Source organism: Pelmatolapia mariae, linkage group LG18, assembly GCF_036321145.2.
Source record: "Pelmatolapia mariae isolate MD_Pm_ZW linkage group LG18, Pm_UMD_F_2, whole genome shotgun sequence".
NCBI classification, from domain to species: Eukaryota; Metazoa; Chordata; class Actinopteri; order Cichliformes; family Cichlidae; genus Pelmatolapia; species Pelmatolapia mariae.
Genome location: NC_086243.1, coordinates 30,909,941 through 30,917,154, shown reverse-complemented (window position 1 = coordinate 30,917,154; position 7,214 = coordinate 30,909,941). Strand labels below are relative to the sequence as shown.

At 39.2% G+C, this 7,214-nt stretch overlaps 1 pseudogene; it reads right to left on the bottom strand.

Annotated features, from left to right (window-relative positions):
- Positions 1-4,126: 4,126 nt before the first annotated feature.
- On the bottom strand, positions 4,127-5,221 carry LOC134616782 (E3 ubiquitin/ISG15 ligase TRIM25-like; annotated as a pseudogene).
- Between the last annotated feature and the right edge of the window lie 1,993 nt (positions 5,222-7,214).

Sequence of the window (7,214 nt, the reverse complement as noted above, 5' to 3'; positions counted from 1 at the left end):
TATAAAATGTACAGGCATATGTATGCACCCCAAGAAGCCAAATCACTTGTATGGTGCTTGTTGCCAAACTGGTCTGTCTGCAGTGTAGACCTGCTATCGAATGAAAAACATTTAACACTATGGATGAAAATGGTCCCATGTGAAAATGTAATTTGACCCCCAACCCCCATCATCCAACTCCTCTAAGAGAAAGAACATGACAGCATAAGTCTAACACAGCGGTGGTCTAAGGCTGCTTTGCTGCTTCAGGACCATTCAGAATGTCCGGCCATCAGTTTGTGCCCCAAACTTGACCAAGTAAAGATGATTTTGATTCTGATTCAAGAGATTCTGCAATAAGGAGTCAGCCAAAATTCCTCCATGACAATGCAAAAGACTTATCGACAGTAACAATAAATTCTTGATTGGTGTCGATGTCTGGTACGGGAGACCCAACCAGTTATTAGGTTTCAGGGATAATTATGTTTTGATGTTGAAAAGTGCAGAAAGTGTGAGAGTGAGTGCAAAGGTTTGAATACACAAGTCTGTTTGTAAGTTTACAAGCTCTCAGCAACACTGATTATTTCTTTTATTTAAGCTTCATTTGTTTTAGAACAATTTAAAAACCAACAACAAAAACAACAAATGGCAGAGATGAGATTATTTTGACTTGGTCAACGTAACAAACAGAATTTCTGTTTGTTGCTTAGTTTTTCAAAAGTAATGATAAAAAGTTCACCTCCACTTTAAAGACTGCAGGTGCAAATAGTTTAACGGTTAATGGAAAATATTTCTGAAGGAAATGTTTGTGTTTTTTAGGAAGGCTGTAATCATTCAAAAATGATGGCAAACCACATCCTTCTAGTAAATCTACAGTATAACGTCACAGATGAGATCATCACTGCCAAACTGGTCTGTCTGCAGTGCAGACCTGCCATCCAATGAAAAACACTGGACACTATGAATAAAAACGGTCCCATGTGAAAATGTAATTTGATCCCCTACCCCCATCATCCAACTCCTCTAAGAGAAAGAACATGACAGCATCAGTCAAACACAGCGGTGGTCTAAGGCTGCTTTGCTGCTTCAGAACCATTCAGAATTTCCGGCCATCAGTTTGTGCCCTGAAGCTGAAGTGCAGTTAAGCGATCCAACAGGACAATGATCTGAAACACATCAGCAAGTCTACCTCTGAACAGTTAAAAACAATTAAAACAACAATAAAATGAAAGTTTTGGTGTGTCGTAGTCAAAGTTTGGACCTGAAACAGATCGAGATGCTTTGTCATGATCCCAAACGTGCCATTAATGTTTGAAAAGCCTCCCTTGTTTCTGTGATTAGGTGATTCTGGAAAGTGGAGTGGGCCAAAATTCTTTCAAGGTGACGGGAAAGACTCATCGCCAGTTATCATAAATGCTTGATTGCGGTTGTAACTGCCAAGGGTGGATCAACCAGTTATTACGTTTCATAGAGAGCCAGGTATGTTTGGGTGCTGACATGTGGAGAAAGTTTGAGAGTGAGTACAAAGGTTTGCATCACAGGTATGTTTGTAAGAGATTAAAAACTGATTACTTCTGTTACTTAAGCTTTATTTGTTTTAGTACAATAAAAGAAACAAAAAGACAACTATTATGAGAGATTAGATTATTTTCACTGGGTACATGGAGCATTCAGATGTGCTGTTGAGGCTTTCAGAAACAGTGATGGCAAAAGGTTCACCTCCCCTTGAAACTTTACAGGTAATGGAAAAATTTCTCAAGGAAATCTGTATAAATTGCAAGGATGACGCTACTCATTTAGAGAAAATGCCAAACCGCATCTTTATGGTATGTTTACAGCAAGACTTTACAGAAAATGGTGCTTTTGTTGCCAAACTGGTCTGTCTGCAGTGGAGACCTGCCACCCAATGAAAAACATTTAACTCTATGGATAAAAATGGTCCCATGTGAAAATGTAATTTGACCCCCAACCCCCATCATCCAACTCCTCTAAGAGAAAGAACATGACAGCATAAGTCTAACACAGCGGTGGTCTAAGGCTGCTCTGATGCTTCAGGACCATTCAGAATGTCCGGCCATCAGTTTGTGCCCTGAAGCTCACGTGCACTTGAATGATGCAGCAGGACAATGATCCGAAACACATCAGCAAGTCTACAAAATAAAAGCTTTGGAGTGTCCTAATCAAAGTTTGGACTTAAATGAGACTGAGATGCTTTGGCATGACCTTAAACATCCTGTCCGTGTTTGAAAACCCCTCCAATGTTTCTAAAAGAAAAAAAAGGTTGTGGAATTGCGTAATCAAAGTCTGGATTTAAATCAGATTGAGATGCTTTGGTGTGGTTCTTTTTTTTGCCTGCAGAATAATAAAGTGAACCAGAGTCAAATTCCTTTCTTGTGTGCACAAACTTGACCAAGTAAAGATGATTTTGATTCTGATTCAAGAGATTCTGCAATAAGGAGTCAGCCAAAATTCCTCCATGACAATGCAAAAGACTCATCGCCAGTAACAATAAATTCTTGATTGGTGTCGATGTCTGGTACGGGAGACCCAACCAGTTATTAGGTTTCAGGGATAATTATGTTTTGATGTTGAAAAGTGCAGAAAGTGTGAGAGTGAGTGCAAAGGTTTGAATACACAAGTCTGTTTGTAAGTTTACAAGCTCTCAGCAACACTGATTATTTCTTTTATTTAAGCTTCATTTGTTTTAGAACAATTTAAAAACCAACAACAAAAACAACAAATGGCAGAGATGAGATTATTTTGACTTGGTCAACGTAACAAACAGAATTTCTGTTTGTTGCTTAGTTTTTCAAAAGTAATGATAAAAAGTTCACCTCCACTTTAAAGACTGCAGGTGCAAATAGTTTAACGGTTAATGGAAAATATTTCTGAAGGAAATGTTCGTGTTTTTTAGGAAGGCTGTAATCATTCAAAAATGATGGCAAACCACATCCTTCTAGTAAATCTACAGTATAACGTCACAGCAATAAATAAACCACCTCAAGCTGGTTTGTCTGCAGTGTAGACCTGGCACCCAATCAAAAACCTCTGACTCATACATACAAAAACAAGTAAACACCAGGTACTGAGATGTTATCTAACTGACTTGATAAAACCACCTGAGAAATATTCTGTGGACACAAATATTGTCCTCAGTTTAAAGAGCAAACTCTAAAAGATTATATTTAAAAGATGATTTAAAACTGTTTCTGGCATAAAATTCAAAATGAGTAAATAATTCATTTCTTTAAAAATAAAAATAAAAAAATGAATAAATATGTGTGTATATATATATATATATATATATATATATATAGATATATACACAGGAAGGTCTTGTATTGTCTCTGTCCCAGCTGATGAATTGGAAAACAAAAAACAAAAAAACAATAGCTAAATAAAAACAAATACATATATTCCACTTGAATACATACAAATATTCAACAGACGTTTAGAACCTTGTAGATAAAGGTCATCTAGTACAGTGCAGAAATGCTACAACAGTGATTGTGATCATTTACAGATACAAAATAATAATAATATACAGATGTAAGCCAACTCCTGTATAACTTTAAAAACATGTTTGTTTCAGTTTACTAAACTTAGCAGTGTTTCCAAAACAGTGAAACCAAAGTCCAGCACAGAGCGGCTGAGTGAATGTGGTCTGGACTCTGTGGAGGAGAGTCATGGTTCCAGAGACGCTGTAGAAGGACAAAATACCTGCTCTGTGATCCAGGTACACTCCTACTCTGGAGGAACGAGGACCTGAGACACGAGTTTGGACGTTGTTGTGCCAAAATGTATAACTGTTTTTGAAGCAGTCTAATGACCAAGATTTGTCATTACGTCCAAATCTACATTCATTCCCACTCCCTGTTCTGCTGATATTCTTGTAACCGACTGCTACATAAGCTCCGTTCCCTCTCCACTCCACCTCCCAGTAACAATGTCCAGTCAGACTCTCTGTACTCAGAACTTGCCACATTATAGTGAATCTGTCTGGATGATCAGAATAAGACTGTTGTTGTTTCACTGCTGTTGCTTTTCTGTTTCCCTCTGATAATAACAGCTGTTTGTTTGTTGTGTTTGGATCCAGTGTGATTTCACATGAATATTTTAAGAATTCAGCTCTGGTCTTTGGCTCTGGCTCCACTTCAGTGACTGTCAGTGAGATGTTTGTCCATTCCTCTCTCAGAATGTCCTGTAGTTTATCTCTGACCTCTGACACAGCTGCTGTCACATCCTCAAAGTAGCTCAGAGGACGGATATTGATGCTGGATGAGTCTGTAGACTCACTGAGTGCTGACAGTGAGGGGTAGTTGTGTAGAAACTGGATGTGATCCTCTGTGTGTGAGAGCTGCTTCAGCTCAGCATCTTTCCTCTTCAGCTCAGTGATCTCCTGCTCCAGCTTCTCCTGAAGCTCTTTGACTCGACTCACTTCAGTTTCCTGCTGGGATCTGATCTGCTGCTTCACATCAGAGCTTCTTTTCTGGATGAGATGGATCAGCTCAGTGAAGATCTTCTCACTGTGCTCCACTGTTTGATCAGCAGACTGATTGATGGCCTCCACCTCCTGTTGAAGCAGCTTCACATCTTTCTCTCTGTCCTGGATTCTCTGCTGGATGTTTTGTCGACTCACCTCCAGCTCTCTCTGCCTCTCAGTCCTTTCTGCTGCAGCTGAGACTGTGTCGTGGCCTTTATGTTCATCCACAGAGCAGAGATAACAGATACTCTGCTGATCAGTACGGCAGAACATCTTCATCACCTCATCATGACGAGAGCAGATGCTCTCCTGGAGCTTCTTGGAGGGCTCCACCAGCTTGTGTTTCTTTAATGGAGCCACATCATAATGAGTCTGAAGGTGTTTCTCACAGTAAGATGCCAGACAGAATAAACAGGACTTGAAGGCTTTCATTTTTCTTCCAGTGCAGACATCACAGGCCACATCTTCAGGTCCAGCATAGCAGTGATCAGCAGGAGCAGCTTGGAGTCCAATCCTCTTCAGCTCTTCCACCAACTCAGCTAACATGGTGTTTTTTACCAGGACAGGCCTCCCTGTGAAAGTCTGTCTGCACTGAGGGCAGCTGTGAGCTTGCTTTGTATCTTCTACATCCCAGTGGGCTTTGATACATCTCATGCAGTAGTTGTGTCCACAGGGAATAGTTGTGGGATCCTTCAGTAGATCCAAACAGATCGAACAGCAGAATTTTGTTTGGTCGTTTTGAAATTCTAGCTCTGCCATTGCAGCTCTCGGTTTCATGCACAGCCAACATGTGTCTCTGTCTGCAATGTTAGAAGAGTTTGTCTGAGCTTGCAGACAGACAAGCTGGTTACACCCATTCACAAATTTAAAGAATCGTGAACGTGAAGGAATGAGGAAATATGTACCGCATGTGGAAGAGGGAAGTATCATCAGGGTTGGGTTTTTTGTTCTTTGTTTTAGATACAACAGTTGTTCAAGATGCTCGACATGTTTTCATTTACAACAAACAGAAGTGTTACATAATTACGTGCTTTAATGATGTACATGTTATGATACATTAATTATGTTATATTCCCACGTTAATAATGTGCTTTAGTAAAGGGCACACCTATCGTAAGTCAGTAATGTTAACAAAATACTTGCTCTGCCGTCAATATTTGGGAAACAAAACATTATTTTTTATATCACAAACAAACCAATAAATAAAGACCAAGAACACAACAGAAATCTAACATCTGAGTTTGCATCTGGCCCTTCTTGTTTGCTGGGGTCATGGACAGATTGAGGGCAGGCAGGAGTGTCACCCGAAGCATGCTGCAGTGCCTTTAATCTAACCACTGTGTATATTGCCACCAGATTATTTTTTAATATCGTGGAAAGGGTTGCATCTAATTTGTTTCTCACCTCTCCTCCCGACTACACCTGGCCTCCAGCTGGCAAAGGAACTGCAAAACCAGTCTGAGTCTTTCTGACGTCCTTTTATGGTAAGGTTTGTGGAAGGGAATGTGCCAAATGTAGTGTCTGTTGGTTTTAAACATTTGCAGAATCGGAGCATTGTCTTAATATATTTGTCTTAATGTTCCCACTGTTAACTTATTATATTTGAATGACAGATTGAGCATTGTTAATTTATTTAATCTTTAATTGTATTTAACTGCTTTTCCAAGGAGTGGGGAAAGCCACTGGCTATTTAGTCAAAGGCTGCAACTCCTCGAGGATCAGTGTGTGCCAGTTTATGATGGAGAGTGGACCGCAGTGGCTTATTGTCAGGGGCCCTCGTTAAAGGGTTTTTTCCCCCCCAGTGTCGAGTGGTTTCTATGTAGTTAGGATTACCTCTAAATTACAGATGTTATTCTTCTTTGTTTCTTTGTTAAAATCTGTTCTGGCATTTATTAGTGACTTTTGTTGTTAAAATTTGTATACGTCTTGGTAAAATTTATACAGCATATTAGGTTCAAAATTAAACAAGTTTGCTAGACTCATATTTACATGTTTGTCAGACTGGGTTTGTAAGGAATCAGAGCATAATTCGTAAACTGTGTGATTTAAAATGAAATTTGCTGAAGAGGGAATCCAAATCAAATCAGAAGGAAAGTAACAAAAGCAAACCTTTTATGAGTCCAACGCAAAACAGGAAATCCAACTCATGCAAAAACAGACATCTTGACAACGGGAAGCTCTATATACTAGAGTTGGATTAGATAACAGGACAGGTGTGGGAATACTGCACAGAAGGAAATAATTTAGGGTGGATAAGAACAACGAACGAGGGGCAGGCAAGCACAAAGAACGAAAAAAAAAGCTTGAAAATAAACACAAAAAATTAACATGTGAGAAAACAATCCAGGTAAATATGTGCATTGTACTATGAAGCAAGTTAGACATATCTAGAGTACCTTTCTATTATCTGAATGCACTTAATCTCAAATCAGCAGTAAATATTAGAGGTCGCACAAAGCTGGTTGTCAACTCAGTTCTCCCAATCTAGCAACTGGCCTGGTCACATGAAAGTGGTGGTGTTGGCAGCATCCGACCAGTCACAACTATGGATGAGTATACTGGCTGCATGAAAGTTTAATATTAAAAGCACTGTATGAATACGTGAGTGCTTTAAGCGAGGTCAGTACTAATGTACTCAACAATGCAGATCGTGTAATTTAATAAACTTGCCAATATCACAACTCTATCATTAGGACAAAGATAAACTGATGGAATATAACTGAGTATTATATAAATGTTTGACAGATGGTTT